The sequence below is a fragment of the Lissotriton helveticus genome, chromosome 1_2 (genome assembly GCF_964261635.1).
Source record: "Lissotriton helveticus chromosome 1_2, aLisHel1.1, whole genome shotgun sequence".
Classification (NCBI taxonomy): Eukaryota; Metazoa; Chordata; class Amphibia; order Caudata; family Salamandridae; genus Lissotriton; species Lissotriton helveticus.
In genome coordinates, this window is record NC_136058.1 from 337,974,977 (window position 1) to 337,995,563 (window position 20,587).

Genomic DNA, 20,587 nt, shown 5'->3' on the forward strand with positions numbered 1-20,587 from the left:
TCCCTTCTCCAGGCCGATGGCAGGTCAGAGTGACCAGGACGGGCTCCACGGGTCCCGGGCAGTCCTCTCCCGGGCGTACGTGGTTGTCCGACAGATTCGGGCAGATGTGCTTTTACGAACCGGATCGGAATCGGCCCAAATAATAATAATAATAATAATCCACATTTGTAAGGCGCACAATCACCTGTAAGGGTCTCTAGGCGCTAGGGGCCGTCGGGAAGATTAAGCAAGCTATTGCCCAGAGTCACATGGTGCTGGGCTAATCTGCCGCCGGTGCCGGGGATCGAACCGTGATCCCCAGATTCCGGAGTCAGCCGCCCTAGCCGCGGCGCCAGCTATTGCCCAGAGTCACATGGTGCTGGGCTAATCTGCGGCCGGTGCCGGGGATCGAACCCTGATCTCTGGGATGCTCGAGGGTTACTACGCGCTCTACAAAAACCTTAAATAAACAAATCTCCAGATTCCGGAGTCAGCCGCCCTAGCCGCGGCGCCAGCTATTTCCCAGAGTCACCTGGTACTGGGCTAATCTGCCGCCGGTGCCGGGGATCGAACCGTGATCTCCAGATTCCGGTGTCAGCCTCCCTAGCCGCGGCGCCAGCTATTTCCCAGAGTCACGTGGTGCTGGGCTAATCTGCGGCCGGTGCCGGGGATCGAACCCTGATCTCTGGGATGCTCGAGGGTTACTACGCGCTCTACAAAAACCTTAAATAAAAAAATCTCCAGATTCCGGAGTCAGCCGCCCTAGCCGCGGCGCCAGCTATTTCCCAGAGTCACCTGGTGCTGGGCTAATCTGCCGCCGGTGCCGGGGATCGAACCGTGATCCCCAGATGGGGATATCCCAAAAATCTGGCATGGATACGGCCCGCCAGGACAGGTTTGGGCACCCCTGGTTTAACTGATGCCAATAATTCCTCGTTAGTATAGTGGTCAGTATCCCCGCCTGTCACGCGGGAGACCGGGCTTCAATTCCCCGACGGGGAGGCGATTCCTTTTATTCACACAATTAAATAAAATGATGTACTTTCTAACATTGTAAAATATATCTGTCATTATCCTTGCCTATTCCGATTGAGAAAAAAGGTTGAATTCACCGATGGACAAAATGCTTACTGATGTGTTAACTGAAATTCATAATATGCTCTGAATATTTCAATATGCACAGGCGTACCATCAAAAACACTTTACATCTGCATTCTCTTGGAAAATGAGATGAAGCAGTGGTGAATCCTAGGCTGCTGTTCCACTCGATTGGCACAATTTACAAGTAGAATGACTGCTTTTGGTTAGTAGTGACCCCTGGTGGCTAATAGTTATAAGCTGCAAATGGTAAAGTGAGCTGATTATATAGATATATATATATATAAATATATATATTGATAGTTAGAAAGATAGCTAGATAGACAGATCAATAGATAGATATTTATTTCAATGAAATAATTTCTTGATAATACTGATTGTTTTTGGCTAGGAATTTCTGTATTGTAATATTTAGGAAAAAAGATGACTTGTCCTAACCAAAAGCAGCAAATCTGCCTATTACAATACTGTGAATTGATCGAGGGTATGCCTTAACCCCAAGGAGGTGAGCACTGTTTAACTGATGCCAATAAGTCCTCGTTAGTATAGTGGTCAGTATCCCCGTCTGTCACGCGGGAGACCGGGGTTCAATTCCCCGACGGGGAGGCGATTCCTTTTATTCACACAATTAAATAAAATGATGTACTTTCTAACATTGTAAAATATATCTGTCATTATCCTTGCCTATTCCGATTGAGAAAAAAGGTTGAATTCACTGATGGCCAAAATGCTTACTGATGTGTTAACTGAAATTCAGAATATGCTCTCAATATTTCAATATGCACAGGCGTACCATCAAAAACACTTTACATCTGCATTCTCTTGGAAAATGAGATGAAGCAGTGGTGAATCCTAGACTGCTGTTCCACTCGATTGGCACAATTTACAAGTAGAATAACTGCTTTTGGTTAGTAGTGACCCCTGGTGGCTAATAGTTATAAGCTGCAAATGGTAAAGTGAGCTGATTATATAGATATATAAATATAAATATATATATTGATAGTTAGAAAGATAGCCAGATAGACAGATCGATAGATAGATATTTATTTCAATTAAATAATTTCTTGATAAAACTGATTGTTTTTGGCTAGGAATTTCTGTATTGTAATATTTAGGAAAAAAGATTACTTGTCCTAACCAAAAGCAGCAAATCTGCCTATTACAATACTGTGAATTGATCGAGGGTATGCCTTAACCCCAAGGAGGTGAGCACTGTTTAACTGGTGCCAATAATTCCTTGTTAGTATAGTGGTCAGTATCCCCGCCTGTCACGCGGGAGACCGGGGTTCAATTCCCCGACGGGGAGGCGATTCCTTTTATTCACACAATTAAATAAAATGATGTACTTTCTAACATTGTAAAATATATCTGTCATTATCCTTGCCTATTCCGATAGAGAAAAAAGGTTGAATTCACTGATGGCCAAAATGCTTACTGATGTGTTAACTGAAATTCATAATATGCTCTGAATATTTCAATATGCACAGGCGTACCATCAAAAACACTTTACATCTGCATTCTCTTGGAAAATGAGATGAAGCAGTGGTGAATCCTAGGCTGCTGTTCCACTCGATTGGCACAATTTACAAGTAGAATGACTGCTTTTGGTTAGTAGTGACCCCTGGTGGCTAATAGTTATAAGCTGCAAATGGTAAAGTGAGCTGATTATATAGATATATATATATATATAAATATATATATTGATAGTTAGAAAGATAGCTAGATAGACAGATCGATAGATAGATATTTATTTCAATTAAATAATTTCTTGATAATACTGATTGTTTTTGGCTAGGAATTTCTGTATTGTAATATTTAGGAAAAAAGATGACTTGTCCTAACCAAAAGCAGCAAATCTGCCTATTACAATACTGTGAATTGATCGAGGGTATGCCTTAACCCCAAGGAGGTGAGCACTGTTTAACTGATGCCAATAAGTCCTCGTTAGTATAGTGGTCAGTATCCCCGCCTGTCACGCGGGAGACCGGGGTTCAATTCCCCGACGGGGAGGCGATTCCTTTTATTCACACAATTAAATAAAATGATGTACTTTCTAACATTGTAAAATATATCTGTCATTATCCTTGCCTATTCCGATTGAGAAAAAAGGTTGAATTCACTGATGGCCAAAATGCTTACTGATGTGTTAACTGAAATTCAGAATATGCTCTGAATATTTCAATATGCACAGGCGTACCATCAAAAACACTTTACATCTGCATTCTCTTGGAAAGTGAGATGAAGCAGTGGTGAATCCTAGGCTGCTGTTCCACTCGATTGGCACAATTTACAAGTAGAATGACTGCTTTTGGTTAGTAGTGACCCCTGGTGGCTAATAGTTATAAGCTGCAAGTGGTAAAGTGAGCTGATTACATAGATATATATATATAAATACATATATATATATATATATATATATATATATTCACTGAAAAAACCATAGGTTATAGACCATATATAGTTAGGAATTAGCATTTACAAAACCTTATTTTACTCACACAAAACCATTGAAATTCCATATATAGTTAATTGCACTAACTATATATCGCGCACCCGCAATCCACTGCTGATGATGTCACATATTACATCATTCATGACATGGTCAGTGACATCACTGATGACATCACTGATGACATCTCAAATGACATCACTGATGACTGTGTGTTTCTGTAAAGTTTAAATATGTTTTACATATTGAAGAATGAGTAGATGTATAAGTGTCTGGACGAAGGATTTAGTAGGTGCATGACTGAATGTATGAGTGAGTGATTAAATGTGTCTCACTGAGTGCATGGGTTAGTGACTAAACTGTCTTAATTTGTGCATCATTATGTCTGTTGTTCTGTAAACTGCTGCATGTGTTGATCAGTAGCTATATGATTAACTATATGGGTTATTGATTGATTGTCCAAGTATTTGTATGGGAGACTGAGTGTGTGTGTGGCTGGCTGGAAGGTGTGTGACTCTCTGCAGATCAATCTGTACTTGTATCAATGATTGTATAAGAAAGTAAGTATGTGTTAGTATATGTTTGAAAATGTAAGGTGCTCTATCTTTAACTGTATAGACAAGAAAATGGAAGTGTGATTGATTCTTTACAGGACTGACTAGGTGTGTGAGTAACTCCATGGATGAGTGGCACAGTGTGAGTGTCTGTATAGGTGTATGAGTGCATATGATAGTGTTGTAAAGATGAGTGATTGTATGTATGAATGATTGTATGGGTGAATGAGTGAATGTGTGTGTAGACGTAGGAATCAGTGAGTGCGTATGTAGTAACTAGTATTGGTGTGTCAATGGTTTCAAAAATTATACTCTGTATTTAACACTGGGTGAAACAGAGGTTATATTAAAATGTGAGGAGATGCATTGTATTGTCACATGAATGATATCATCAGTGATGTGGTCATTGATGTCAAATGAGATGTCATCAGTGATGTCATCAGTGATGTCATTTGAGATGTCATCAGTGATGTCACTGACCATGTCATGAATGATGTAATATGTGACATCATCAGCAGTGGATTGCGGGTGCGCGATATATAGTTAGTGCAATTAACTATATATGGAATTTCAATGGTTTTGTGTGAGTAAAATAAGGTTTTTTAAATGCTAATTCCTAACTATATATGGTCTATAACCTATGGTTTTTTCAGTGAATTTTCAAGGTTTTGTAAATGCTAATTCCTAACTATATATGGTCTATAACCTATGGTTTTTTCAGTGAATTTCAATGGTTTTTTAATAGCAAATATCATAAGCTGTCGAATGTCAAGTACGTGGTAAGTGAAAACATTTTCGTGTTTATGCACACTGATCTGCTTTGAATGGTGCCCCCCCCCCCTCATTTCTATTAGGAGTACTCTCTCTTTGCAGATAGTGAAAGGTAGTTAACGCAGGCCTTTGCCCCCGTTGTAATACGTCGTGCCTGCTTCTCTCTCCATTTGATTGATTGTTATCCAAGCATTTACTGTTTTAGAATTGGTTCTCTTTGGTTCATTCTCTATTTACAAACAGACACAGAGTCGCAATACTCTGTTTAGTCTTTGCAGATAACGAAAAATCGTGTAAAAAAAAAGAAAAGGAATCGAGCAAAATCAGTAGGCCACTAATGGGATCTCTTTTTGACCTCGCTAAAATAGAAACATTAGGAACAACCCCTCATGACAAATACAAAACTAGTGAGATGAACTGAACTCCACACAATGATGGCTGCAAAACAGCTCGGCTCCGCCACCCACCCCGCCCAAAATAACGATAAAGAGCGGCTGCCATGATTGGTAGCGGAATGGCCACGACGGAGCTACGAAATGGTGGTGCTCTCATGCTAACCCCAGCTTCAGTCTGAAACATCCAGAAACACTGTAGACTACCAATTCGATCAGTTCCGGTAGCGCCCCAATGTAACCCGGTAGAGAAGAACTAGCCCTCCCCTCTTTGAATGATGGTTCTTGTTGCCTGTCCCTTCTGTTGTCATTTAACAGAACTATTTAGCCTGCTGAAAGGGGTTGTGTTCCGACCGCTGGTTGGTGGAGACATTTTGACTATATTCTGGACCTGCGTTGTCGCGTAATGTGTCATATGACGCGCCACGTTAGCGCATCCGGAAGTCATCCGGGGCGCGACGCGCAGCGCGTAACGTAAGCATAACAAGTCATGTGACTTGTTAATAAAACTTTTCATTGGTTCATTTTACTTTTCTTATTCTAATGATGAAAGGCTTGGTCATATGACCTAAAAATTACGCTTTTTATTACTTCCGAACATTATTTTTTCTTAAATATATGTTATAATGTTCCAGGCTAATGTACTTTCCCGGAAAATTTACAACTGTACTACAAGTAAAATATATTCTTTTTTCGAGAAAAAGAGCGTTTCTTCGTCCCATGACGGAGCCGTTGAGCAAAAGAGGGTCGACCTGCTGTCTTAGTCGCCGATACGCCTGAATATGAGATTCTTATCGATCACTTTATGTTGCAGGAGTAGAAAACACAACAGCCCTTGACCATTTATCTTTACTGCGTTCCTGCGTATTATACCTTTTACCCTTCTTGTAATTGGTCTGCTTTATTTCACTTGCCTTTTAATGATTCTAAAACAGTGACTATTATTAAAAACTTTACCAATGTATATACTACTACCATGTTTTCTTTCCTTTATTGTGAAAATTTCATTATACAAATACGAGCCTATAACCACGTGGGCCGGCCACGGAGCAAACTGTAATCGTATATGATGAGTAGACATTTACACTGTAGAGGAACGTAACGGGCGGGCCATTAGGTTGCAAGAACTAAGGTGTCTAACAGTTGCGGAATCGGTGGACGTACATTTTATAATTAAAATACGACAGGGCCAGTTACAGTAAAATTATCTAGATATACATTTGCGGGCAAGTACCATGGGTGACGTTAATTCGAACTTTCAATAGTACAGTAATCAATAGCACATCAGAACTTAATATCAATAGGGATGTCGAAATATTCAATCAATTCTCGTCCCCGCCCGCCATATCCTTCAAAACTGCATACGTATCTTGTGATTTCAAGGTTCTGCAACCAGTACACAACAAGGAGTTACGAGTCCCATTTATTCCGGCGCCATTTTGGGCGAGGACGGGCAGGTCCAGGATATAGTCAAAATGTCTCTACCAACCATCGACTATGATGATGTTCATATGCTGTATTTATTAGAGTAACACTCATCTGTCCACATGAAATTAATTTGCCACAATCTAAACATGTCATTTTAATCTTTCCAAAGTTCTAAATATTTGGGACCATTTCCCTTGCCTCTAATGCTGTCAATGCCACTTCTTTGATGAATGTACTGGCAGGTCGGGGGTTCTCCTCCAAATCTCTCTTTTATGCAGCACTATAATTAATTGGTGCCACCTCTCCATATGACGATGCATGGTATAGTTACCATAACTATATTTTTTTTAGGTTCCTCTGGAGAGTACATCGTGGCAGATGAAGCGTGTAACGTACCGGGCATTTACATTTTTTTGCATGTACAGGAAAGGAAAAAAAAAATCGAGCGTCCGAGTTCTAAAGTGTCCCAGGGCCATTTTAGTAGACCAGGCCCAAAATCCAAAGAACAAGCCGCCATTTTGAGAGTCCTGTTGCAGCCGCCTGTCGCTGTAGCATCAAGAGCAGCCGAAACTCAGCTGAATGGCAACTGAAACGGTAAAGGGGCGCCCCACTACAGCAGACGAGCCTCCACCTAGGAAGGCCCGTTCACGCCGCCTCCCCCCCCCCTTCGGGCACCCCACGCCGTTATTCGGAGCAGTATTGTAGGATGGCCACACCAGTGCGGCAACTTGCTAGACATCACCTCGGTGGTAACCGAATCTCAGCGCCTTTTGGTGTCTTCTCTTCAGAAAATATTGTTGCGCTGCCTTTGGCCCCATTCGCACATCGGTCCGCTACTGACGCCATCTCACAGGCTAATGGGGCACCCCACGCCAAGTTTCAGCATTGTAGGATGACCACACCAGTACAGCAACTTGCTAGACATCACCTCGGTGCCATCCGATCTTCGCATCTCAACGCCTAGTGGTATCTTCCATACAGAAAATATTGTTGCGCTGCCTTTGGCCCCATTCGCACATCGGTCCGCTACTGACACCATCTCACAGGCCAACAGGGCGCCCCACGCTGACTTTTACCATTGTAGGATGGCCACACCAGTGCCACAACTTGCTAGACACCACCTCGGTGCCATCCGGATCTTGGCATCTCAGCGCCTTGTGGTGTCTTCTATTCAGAAAATATTGTTGCGCTGCCTTTGGCCCCATTCGCACATCGGTCCGCTACTGACGCCATCTCACAGTCCAACGGGGCGCCCCACGCCGACTTTCAACATTGTAGGATGGCCACACCAGTGCGGCAACTTGCTAGACACCACCTCGGTGCCATCCGGATCTTGGCATCTCAGCGCCTTGTGGTGTCTTCTAGTCAGAAAATATTGTTGCGCTGCCTTTGGCCCCATTCGTACATCGGTCCGCTACTGACGCCATCTCACAGGCCAACAGGGCGCCCCACGCCGACTTTTACCATTGTAGGATGGCCACACCAGTGCCACAACTTGCCAGACACCACCTCGGTGCCATCCGGATCTTGGCATCTCAGCGCCTTGTGGTGTCTTCTATTCAGAAAACATTGTTGCGCTGCCTTTGGCCCCATTCGCACATCGGTCCGCTACTGACGCCATCTCACAGGCCAACGGGGCGCCCCACGCCGACTTTCAACATTGTAGGATGGCCACACCAGTGCACCTTACTAGACACCACCTCTGTGCCATCCGGATCTTGCCGCGTTGTGCTGCCTTCGGCCTATTCGCACATCGGTCCGCTACTGACGCGAACTCACAGGCCAACAGGGCGCCCCACACCGACTTTCAGCATTGTAGGATGGCCACACCAGTGCTGCAACTTGCTGGACACCACCTCGGTGCCATCCGGATCTTGGCGCGTTGTGTTGCCTTCGGCCTATTCGCACATCGGTCCGCTACTGACGCCGCCTCACGTGCCAACGTATTTTCTCCGCATTTTATACCCTATGCCGCATAACAGGTCATGTGACTTGTTTATAAAACTTTTCATTGGTTCATTTTACTTTTGGTTTCCTAATGATGGAAGGCTTGATCATATGACCTAAAAACAACACTTTTCATTGGATGAAAACTTTTTTTTTTCCCCAAATGATGAAAGCCCCACCTTGTTTCTGGATGTTTCAGACTGAAGCTGGCGTCACCATGAAAGCACCACCATCTCGTGGCTCCGTCGTAGTCATTCCGCGAGCAATCATGGCAGCCGCTCCCCACCAGAAGCCTGCAGGAGTCGGGGGCCCCCAAAACTTTTGATGAATCCTCAAGGCGGAGGGGACGCTTTCGAGAATGGGGTCCAAGACCTAGCAGACAAGCGTCCGATTTCCAAGGTGTCCCAGGGCCATTTCAGTGGACCAGGCCCAAAAAGGAAACAGCCTGCCGCCATTTTGAGAATCCTGTGACAGCCGCCTATCGCTGCACCGCAAGAGTGGGCGCAACTCAGCTGAATTGCGGCTTTTGACACAGTGGACCAAAAGCGGACGGAATGGCAACTGAAATGGTAAAGGGGCGCTCCACTACAACAGACGAGACTCCACCTGGAGAGGCCCGTTCACGCCGCCTCCCCCGGGGCGCCCCACGCCGTTATTCGGAGCAGCATTGTAGGATACCAAAACCAGTGCGGCAACTTACTGGACATCACCTTGGTGCCATCGTTCTGCTGCCTTGGAACTATTCGCACAACAGTTTGCTACTGATGACCCACCCCCCACGACGCCCCACGCCGGATTCCGAAATCAGTGAAATCTGGACGTTGTGCTGCGTTGGGACTATTCGCACAGCCGACCGCTACTTCGTTGTTTTTCCCTAAAAATGTTTATATGTTATTACTGTTTTTGTTTTCTTGTATATATTTATAAGTTATTAAAGTTTTATAATCTTACTACTTTTTTGGAGTGCTATATATTTTTAATGTGACACATAATTGTAATAACTTTGTTGTACAAAGAGTCATCCCTGGAATCTTCCGCTTCAGGCTCGGTCCCCTCCCCAATCACAATACAGGATGGTTTTCAGATAATAGGAACGCGTCTGCTGTGACGGATCTCATCGAGTGTGGGCCTTGATCTACTATAACTCCTTTGAAGAGGGGTGATTCTTTACAGCTGGGGCCATAAACTACATCTGCAGGGCTAGCTGATACCCTAGGACCGGCCTGGACAATCGGACACAGAGGAAAAGGAGTGTCAGAGGGTGCGGTAGTGAATAGGGCGAAAGGGAGGTGTCGGGCGGGCACAGGGTGTGGTTCTCAGGGAAGAGCAGCGCAGATGGGGGGTGGTTTATTACCCATGCATAAGACAGAGAGCGCGGGTGACCACTGCCTGGGGGAGATGCTTGCGAGGGTGGGGAGCCATGCTAAGGATCGACAGCGTGCAGAGAGTGGGTCTGGTCAAGGCATCTAAAATGACTGCCGTGCACGACAAAAGTGTGGCATTAGAAAAAAGGCAAGATGGCGCAGACAATGTTTTTCAACACTTCCTGATTTCCTTCGAATCGAACGTTAACAGACGTTGGGGCATATTACCAAAGTTAAGCGATATTTATCCCTAACGATGCTTAGCAACGAATTTTTTACCGCTAAGCATCTTCAGAAATTATCGCAGATAAACCTTGCTATTATCAAGGTTTATCGCAAATACGATAAAAAACGACCGCAATGCATTAATATCGCTGAAAACTCAGCGATATTCATGCATTACCGAGCTAATGCTCTTAGCCATGTTATCCACCTCCCATTGGATAACATGGCTAAGAACTGCTCAGGGCAGGTGGTAGCTTTTGGAGATATTCGCGCTTATCGCGAATATTTCCAAAAGTTGGTAATAGGAGATAGCGATGTTAGCGACTGTTTCCAGTCGCTAACATCTTGGCATGCCCACTTTGCATGTCATTAGTGATAAATATCACTCACATGCAAAGTGGGGCCCAAGATGGTCGCTATCTCCTACTAGCCGTCGCTAACTGGTGTTAGCAACAGCTAGGTAATACAGAGATAATTTTATCTCCGCGAAGCGGAGCGCTGTTACAGATATATATCTTGTTTTTGAACGTTAATTTCTCAAAATCCACTGAAGCACATATATTGAGACCTAGCAAAGGCACATCGAGCTACCAGTCCCTACAATTTTGCCAAGTTTCGTGCAAATCCATTCAGCCGTTCGATTATTATTATTATTTTTTTTTTTGCCCCGCGGGGCCCTTTAAAAACCTCCACATCAAACCTAAGAGGTCAAGGAGGATCTACTATGCCCCCTTATGGTCATTTGCCCCTTCGCTTTGGCCTCCTCTTGTCTCTCGATCCTACCGAGAGACAAGATGGCGGCCGCTACGGACTGTTTGCAATGTTTACAGACGCCGGAGAACCAATCAGCTTCGCAAACCTCCGTTACGCGAAGCGGAGCGCTGTTACAGATATATATCTTTTTTTGAACGTTAATTTCTCAAAATCCACTGGAGCACATATATTGAGACCTAGCAAAGGCACATCGGGCTACCAGTCCCTAATATTTTACCAAGTTTCGTGCAAATCCATTCAGCCGTTCGATTATTATTATTATTTTTTTTTTTTGCCCCGCGGGGCCCTTTTAAAACCTCCACATCAAACCTAGGGGGTCAGCGAGGATCTACTATGCCCCCTCATGGTCATTTGCCCCTTCGCTTTGGCCTCCTCTTGTCTCTCGATCCTACCGAGAGACAAGATGGCGGCCGCTACGGACTGTTTGGAATGTTCACAGACGCCGGAGAACCAATCAGCTTCGCTTCACAAAGCTCCGTACCGCGAAAAGTCCGCGAACCGGAGCGCTGCCCGGTCCGCTGTTACAGATATATATATTTTTTTGAACGTTAATTTCTCAAAATCCACTGAAGCACATATATTGAGACCTAGCAAAGGCACATCGGGCTACCAGTCCCTACAATTTTGCCAAGTTTCGTGCAAATCCATTCAGCCGTTCGGGCTAAAAGTGAGGCCAACCGCCCTATGGAAAACTCAATGTTAAAAACACGTTTTGGGACCCCCCTTTTTTCTCGGCCCCCCCTTGACGAACCCCCCCCCAAATTTTCAAGGGCTGCTCAGAAACAAAATGTGCCATTTTCCTGAAAATTTCAGCCAATTCCGTCCACAAACGCCAAAGTTATTAGACATAGAATTTTCAAAAATCCCATAGAGAAAAAATCCTAACTATATATACCTACTGGCGACCGCCAGTAGGTAATATATATATATATATATATATATATATATATATATATTCACTGAAAAAACCATAGGTTATAGACCATATATAGTTAGGAATTAGCATTTAGAAAACCTTATTTCACTCACACAAAACCATTGAAATTCCATATATAGTTAGTTGCACTAACTATATATCGCGCACCCGCAATCCACTGCTGATGATGTCACATATTACATCATTCATGACATGGTCAGTGACATCACTGATGACATCACTGATGACATCTCAAATGACATCACTGATGATATCTCTTTTGACATCAATGGTCACATCAATGATGATATCATTAATGTGACAATACAATGCATCTCCTCAACTTTAATATAACCTCTGTTACACCCAGTGTTAAATACAGAGTATAATTTTTGAAACCATTGACACACCAATACTAGTTACTACATACGCATTCACTGATTCCTACGTCTACACACACATTCACTCATTCACCCATACAATCATTCATACATACAATCACTCATCTTTACAACACTATCATATGCACTCATACACCTATACAGACACTCACACTCTGCCACTCATCCATGGAGTTACTCACACACCTAGTCAGTCCTGTAAAGAATCAATCACACTTCCATTTTCTAATCTACACAGTTAAACATAGAGTACCTTACATTTTCAAACATATACTAACACATACTTACTCTCTTATAGAATCACTGATACAAGTACACATTGATCTGCACAGAGTCACACACCTCCCAGCCAGCCATACACACACTCAGTCTCCCATACAAATACTTGTGCAACCAATCAATAACCCATATAGCTACTTATATAGCTACTGATCAACACATGCAGCAGCTTGCACAACAACAGACATACTGATGCACACTTTCAGACAGTTTAGTCACTAACCCGTGCATTTAGTAAGACGCATTTAATCACTCACTCATACAGTCAATCACGCACCTACTAAAACCTTCATTCAGACACTTATACATCCACTCATTCTTCAATATGTAAAACATATTTAAACTTTACAGAAACACATAATCACTGGATGTTGTCATCAGTGATGTCATCAGTGATGTCACTGACCATGTCATGAATGATGTAATATGTGACATCATCAGCAGTGGATTGCGGGTGCGCGATATATAGTTAGTGCAACTAACTATATATGGAATTTCAATGGTTTTGTGTGAGTGAAATAAGGTTTTCTAAATGCTAATTCCTAACTATATATGGTCTATAACCTATGGTTTTTTCAGTGAATTTTCAAGGTTTTGTAAATGCTAATTCCTAACTATATATGGTCTATAACCTATAGTTTTTTCTGTGAATTTCATTGTTTTTTTAACAGCTAATATCTGTAGCTGTAAAATGTATTCTTCTTTAAATCCAAAAATATATTTTATATGTTTATGAATAATTTTTTTTTAAAATATTTTTTTTTCTTCGTTCCCGCTTCGCGAATCGGGAAGCTTCCCGTTAGCTGACCTTGATGCCGCGAAATAGACCGCGAGCCGGTAAACGTTTCTTTACCGCAAGTGCCGCGTTAGAAAACAACATCGTGACGCCTCCCATCCGCATGACGTTCCACGTTGTCGCGTGATACGTCATATGACGTGCTACGTTAGCGAACTGGTACGCGAAGCGAGTGCCAAAGCGCAGGTTTCTGGAAGCAAACCGGGAGGCCCTGCAAAGCGCTTAACGTAAACACAGCAAGTCATGTGACTTGGTAATAACACTTTTCATTGGTTCATTTCACTTTTGGTTTCCTAATGATGTAAGACTAGGTCATATAATCTAAAATGAACACTTTTGATTGGTTGAGAACTCTTGTTTTTCCCAAATGATGAAAATCCCTCCTTCTTTCCTCACTCTGACTTTCATCATTGTGAGAGAAAGACCCTTTGTGATCACTGAGCAATGGCTTCTTTAGTAGCTTCAGCTGGTGCTTCCCCACCACCTCCACCACATCCAAGGAAGAGTGGACCACCTGCTCAAGTTGTAATTCAACAAGAAGAAGAAGAAGAGGAACAGGAGGACGAGCACGAAGAGAGGCAGTTTTTGCCTGAGCAGCCCAAGACGTCTCACCGGAAAGAAAACTTCATTTGGCAATTTTTTAAAATTCCCAAAGGTCAGAAAAAAGTAAATGCAAGATACGTAACTTGCCTTATATGTCAAGATAGACTGTCCAGAGGGACCGACAAAAAATACAGTTTCGGAAACTACACAATGCATCGCCATATGACTAGGTGGCATCCTAACAACTACAGTGCTGCACAGTTTCGGAACGACCTAGATAATCTCCCTATTATGGCCAGAAGATCTGTTGTACCGGAAGTAACGGGACCAGAGGGCAGGGAGATGGTGCCAAATATACAAATGAGATTTGGTGAAGTAAAACACACCTGCGTATTTTGCGATGGATTCATTTCCTACGGAGAAAGAAGCATCACTCTGATCAACAGAGCTATTGACTATCATATGCAAGTTTGTCCGAAACGCCCAAAATAATAAATACTTCTTTTTTTTGTTTTGTTGCTCCTGTTGAGCCCTTTACAATGAATCGTTTTCATTGCCCCCTCCAAGAAAAACCCAAAAAAATATAAAACTGTTCCGAAAAATTCAAAAACATTAAAAAAATGTTCAGAAAAATAAAAAAAAAAGTATTTTTCAGAACTACCTCCCCGTTATTAAAAAATTGGTACAATATTTGGAACTGTGCCAACCTCTATTTCTCTTAGTTCGCTTCCTAGTTCGCTCGCTGGTACGCGAACTGGAAGCGAACCAAAAACAGTAAGTATAAGGGAAGGAAACACACACTTATGTTAAAAGAAAGACAGCTATAGGGGAGTAAACTAGAGATACTATTACCCATAATCCACTACTGATGATGTCACATATTACATCATTCATGACATGCTCAGTGACATCATCAGCAGAGGATTGCGGGTTTTTTGGCAACATGCCTTATCCACGGTTTAATAACGCTGCCTTTTGCTTTATATAAGTTTTCAAATTGTATGAAATATATACCAATAGGTCTTTATGAACCTTTAGATAGTGCTTTTGTTCATGAGGTCTGGTCGCTTCCATACACATACAGATGTTTCAAAGATGATCAAGAAGTTTATCTGAATGGAGAGGAATGCACTGAGACGCCAGATCATTCACTAATGTGTAGGCACATACAGTTACACGATTCATGCAACAAACACCGACCAAATATGGCTTGCGTGTTGCAAGGCACGCCAGTTCCTGCTATCATCCCCACGTTCAAGTTGTTGGAAAATGGTAGTTATTTGATGCTCAATAATGAAGATTGTTCTGAGTTAATTAAAAGTATTCCTTTTATCGTAACAGTAAGTGAACGGGTTATTTGCTGCAGAAATGTTCTATTTCCTCCCACACATGAACATAGGGAGTTTTCAATCTGGCCACAAATACCAACCTTGGGACACGTTTCAACGGCATGACAAGAATAAGAGCTCTTTTGTCTCAGAGAGAGGTGGCCTTGAGTTCGGCCCGTGAAACTTTCGTACTTCACATAGCGAACACCCGTACACAGGTTTGCCTTTCAATTTCAGCAACATGTTTCCGACTATCTTTAACGCATCCTCCACAAAATCCCTGGCACACTTTTTTAAAGTTGTTACCAGTGGTCTCGTGACTTCATTTGAGAAAATCTTTGGAGTCATCCCTGCTCCCTTTCATTCCATTTTCTCCACTCTGGTTCGTGGATTGCATTTTTACTTGCATTACCAGCGGACGCTCTTGTGCTTTTTTACATTTTTAAATATGGATGTCCCTCCTATGCAACCTCCGACCCTGCAGCTGCTGACACTGTTCCGCAATCGCATGCTAGAATATTATGGCACAATGCCGTTGGCGATATTAAGCACGGCATATGGATTATCTTTTCGGTTCTCCTACTTCACCTGTGTCCAGCCTGTATTTCACTGCCTGACCTGTGATTTCGATTGGGCCATTGATTTGTGTCTCTGCGGACCGGTTTCTCCTGACGTCGACTTTAATCAGCTGATGACTCCTATCATTACTCACGAGTTGATTTGTCCTGGCGAAAGGATTATGGCTGTGGCATTGATGCATGGACTACTTGGTCCCTGGAATTTACTGGCGGCAGCACAGTCTTTCTTGGAACACAGCTTTCTTGAAAACCCACCGAGCTGTCCTCTGATGGTGATAGAGGATCCGGTGCTGGGAGAGCACGTATGTTCTTTTCCGCTTTTAAATTGGATGGCTGAACTGTTTTCGGATGAAGACGGTGACTTCCTGTTGGAGGCTGTTGCAGCTTATTTTGCATACACAGTTATGTCATAGACCTTTTTCATGTTTCATATGCTGAGTACTAGCATTTCATTGACAATTCATTGACTTAATTGTCAAGTTTTTATTATTTACCTTGCCTATTGGCTTAAGACTCGATAAAGTACTTGGCTGTTTTATTTTTCTTTAGCATTGAATTTTCCTAGTTTTTAATGCTTTACCTTGCGGACCGTCCACATATAAACTTGCAATCTGCTCTCATGAGATGGCACTTCTATTATCTTATTCAGTTCGTTTCCGGATCATGAGGAGGTGTCATCTAGGTCCTGGATATCTTTACACCGTGTTAAGTTAGCATGGGCTCATTACCGGTTTAAACGCCATTTTTCCTTTTTTGCAACTTCTGCACACGACATTTAGTTGTTGCTTTAGCTTTCCACCTAGTAGTTCATCGTGGTTTACATGAGAATAATATGTTATTGGTCTACTATCTGCTTTACTTGTTAAACTATATCTGTACAGCGAGTGCTAAAGTTTCAAGAACAACACGATACAGAATTGTTATGAGGTCTGATCTCCACGACTTCATACTCATAACATAAGTGCAACTTCTGCCAATTCTGGGCATGAGGCGGGTTTTATATTGCTTTGCCGAACACACATACACAACAGTTGATGCGGTTCACATGAAGAGAGAGCTGGTGTATGCTGATGTGATTCCTTCAAATCTAAGACACTAAAGTATGGGCACGCCCTAAACCAACACAAAGAGACCTTCTTAGCAAATAATATAATATGTGTATTAGGGAGGGTGAGATATAAGCAGCCGCGGGCCGTGGAGGGAGTTACGGTGAGGCAGGGAGGCGGGGAGGGGGAGAAGCAGGGTGGAGCCCTCTCTACCTTGCCCCTCCCCCTCCCCGCCTCCCTGCCCCACCGTAACTCCCTCCACGGCCCGCGGCTGCTTATAAGTGTTGCTAACTCTTATTCATTTACAGCATGTTAACATACTGTCACCATTCGCTTTTTATGTACTAGTAACTATGCTGGTAATTTTGCTACTGATAATATGTGTACTTGTATTCTCCACCCTGCTTCTCCCCCTCCCCGCCTCCCTGCCTCACCGTAACTCCCTCCACGGCCCGCGGCTGCTTATAAGTGTTGCTAACTCTTATTCATTTACAGCATGTTAACATACTATCACCATTCACTTTTTATGTACTAGTAACTATGCTGGTAATTTTGCTACTGATAATATGTGTACTTTTATTATCTAAGGTACTACGCCTGAGAAGACGGCATTAGTAAATAAACATTTCAAATACACATGTGTTCTTCTTAACTCCATGTTCTGGTTTCTAAGAAATATATAACGACCGACTGTTCATGAGTTCCACGTATCCTGAGGTACTATAAGTTCATATTATGGATTGTCTAAACATTGAGAGTTTGTTATATCCAATGTGACACTGTACCTAGCTTGCTAAATAGTTTTTGATTACTAACGTGAGTTTTGGGACACCCTAATTCGCCGAGGTTCCAATCCTCTGTCCACAGTTCTGTGTGAGAACAGAAACCCTGCGACAGGGGCACCCCCGACCCTTGCTGGACCTTCATCACACTTGCGATACAACTCCAGCAATGCGCCACCTTTACGGCACAGATACATCACGCATCTGTGCTGTTTTTGCCCCGTGATGCGCCGCATTGTAAATGCAGCACACCATAGGTGACGGAACAGCGGCACAGAATGACTAACACATCCCTGGTGATGCGCCAGTCATCATAAATCTATCCCTATGCTTCTTATCTTGTTAGAGATGAACCGCCATATGTATCATCAAAGTTATTTGCATTTCCTAAATAGCGAACTTTAAGGAATAAATAGCGATTCTTTACCATTCCTAGTTTGCGATGAGCTATTTGCTAATTAGCCGAATGTAGCCCAATGAAGCCCAATGTAGCCCAATGTAGCCCAAAGATGGCCGCCAGTCACACAAAAAAACAAATGTAGCCCAAATATCAGCCAGATGTAGCCCAACTATAGCCCAGTGACAGAATGACCAATCAGCTTCGCAAACCTCCGTTACGCGAAGCGGAGCGCTGTTACAGATATATATCTTTTTTTGAACGTTAATTTCTCAAAATCCACTGGAGCACATATATTGAGACCTAGCAAAGGCACATCGGGCTACCAGTCCCTAATATTTTGCCAAGTTTCGTGCAAATCCATTCAGCCGTTCAATTATTATTTTTATTATTTTTTTTTGCCCCGCGGGGCCCTTTTAAAACCTCCACATCAAACCTAGGGGGTCAGCGAGGATCTACTATGCCCCCTTATAGTTATTTCCCCCTTTGTTTTGACCTCCTCTTGTCTCTCGATCCTACCGAGAGACAAGATGGCGGCCGCTACGGACTGTTTGGAATGTTGACAGACGCCGGAGAACCAATCAGCTTCGCTTCACAAAGCTCCGTTGCGCGAAAAGTCCGCGAACCAGAGCGCTAACCGGTCCGCTGTTACAGATATATATCTTTTTTTAAACGTTAATTTCTCAAAATCCACTGGAGCACATATATTGAGACCTACAAAAGGCACATCGGGCTACCAGTCCCTACAATTTTGCCAAGTTTCGTGCAAATCCATTCAGCCGTTCGGGCTAAAAGTGAGGCCAACCGCCCTATGGAAAACTCAATGTTAAAAACACGTTTTGGGACCCCCCTTTTTTCTTGGCCCCCACTGGACGAACCCCCCCCAAATTTTCAAGGGCTGCTCAGAAACAAAATGTGCCATTTTCCTGAAAATTTCAGCCAATTCCGTCCACAAACGCCAAAGTTATTAGACATAGAATTTTCAAAAAACCCATAGAGAAAAAATCCTAACTATATATACCTACTGGCGACCGCCAGTAGGTAATATATATATATAAATATATATATTGATAGTTAGAAAGATAGCCAGATAGACAGATCGATAGGTAGATATTTATTTCAATGAAATAATTTCTTGATAAAACTGATTGTTTTTGGCTAGGAATTTCTGTATTGTAATATTTAGGAAAAAAGATTACTTGTCCTAACCAAAAGCAGCAAATCTGCCTATTACAATACTGTGAATTGATCGAGGGTATGCCTTAACCCCAAGGAGGTGAGCACTGTTTAACTGATGCCAATAAGTCCTCGTTAGTATAGTGGTCAGTATCCCCGCCTGTCACGCGGGAGACCAGGGTTCAATTCCCCGACGGGGAGGCGATTCACTTTATTCACACAATTAAATAAAATGATGTACTTTCTAACATTGTAAAATATATCTGTCATTATCCTTGCCTATTCCGATTGAGAAAAAAGGTTGAATTCACTGATGGCCAAAATGCTTACTGATGTGTTAACTGAAATTCATAATATGCTCTGAATATTTCAATATGCACAGGCGTACCATCAAAAACATTTTACATCTGCATTCTCTTGGAAAATGAGATGAAGCAGTGGTGAATCCTAGGCTGCTGTTCCACTCAATTGGCACAATTTACAAGTAGAATGACTGCTTTTGGTTAGTAGTGACCCCTGGTGGCTAATAGTTATAAGCTGCAAATGGTAAAGTGAGCTGAATATATAGATATATATATATAAATATATATATTGATAGTTAGAAAGATAGCCAGATAGACAGATCGATAGATAGATATTTATTTCAATGAAATAATTTCTTGATAAAACTGATTGTTTTTGGCTAGGAATTTCTGTATTGTAATATTTAGGAAAAAAGATTACTTGTCCTAACCAAAAGCAGCAAATCTGCCTATTACAATACTGTGAATTGATCGAGGGTATGCCTTAACCCCAAGGAGGTGAGCACTGTTTAACTGATGCCAATAAGGCCTCGTTAGTATAGTGGTCAGTATCCCCGCCTGTCACGCGGGAGACTGGGGTTCAATTCCCCGACGGGGAGGCGATTCCTTTTATTCACACAATTAAATAAAATGATTTACTTTCTAACATTGTAAAATATATCTGTCATTATCCTTGCCTATTCCGATTGAGAAAAAAGGTTGAATTCAGTGATGGCCAAAATGCTTACTGATGTGTTAACTGAAATTCAGAATATGCTCTGAATATTTCAATATGCACAGGCGTACCATCAAAAACACGTTACATCTGCATTCTCTTGGAAAATGAGATGAAGCAGTGGTGAATCCTAGGCTGCTGTTCCACTCGATTGGCACAATTTACAAGTAGAATGACTGCTTTTGGTTAGTAGTGACCCCTGGTGGCTAATAGTTATAAGCTGCAAATGGTAAAGTGAGCTGATTTTATATATATATGTATATATATATATATATATATATACATATATATATATATTACCTACTGGCGGTCGCCAGTAGGTATATATAGTTAGGATTTTTTCTCTA

At 42.5% G+C, this 20,587-nt stretch overlaps 4 non-coding genes across 4 annotated transcripts; all 4 read left to right on the forward strand.

The window, feature by feature from the left end:
• Positions 1-1,611: 1,611 nt before the first annotated feature.
• Positions 1,612-1,683, forward strand: TRNAD-GUC (transfer RNA aspartic acid (anticodon GUC)). Its single transcript has one exon. It is a non-coding gene; the product is annotated as a tRNA-Asp (tRNA).
• A 628-nt stretch (positions 1,684-2,311) lies between these two features.
• On the forward strand, positions 2,312-2,383 carry TRNAD-GUC (transfer RNA aspartic acid (anticodon GUC)). The gene has a single exon. It is a non-coding gene; the product is annotated as a tRNA-Asp (tRNA).
• A 632-nt stretch (positions 2,384-3,015) lies between these two features.
• On the forward strand, positions 3,016-3,087 carry TRNAD-GUC (transfer RNA aspartic acid (anticodon GUC)). The gene has a single exon. It is a non-coding gene; the product is annotated as a tRNA-Asp (tRNA).
• Positions 3,088-19,352: 16,265 nt separating this feature from the next.
• Positions 19,353-19,424, forward strand: TRNAD-GUC (transfer RNA aspartic acid (anticodon GUC)). Its single transcript has one exon. It is a non-coding gene; the product is annotated as a tRNA-Asp (tRNA).
• The last annotated feature ends 1,163 nt before the right edge of the window (positions 19,425-20,587 follow it).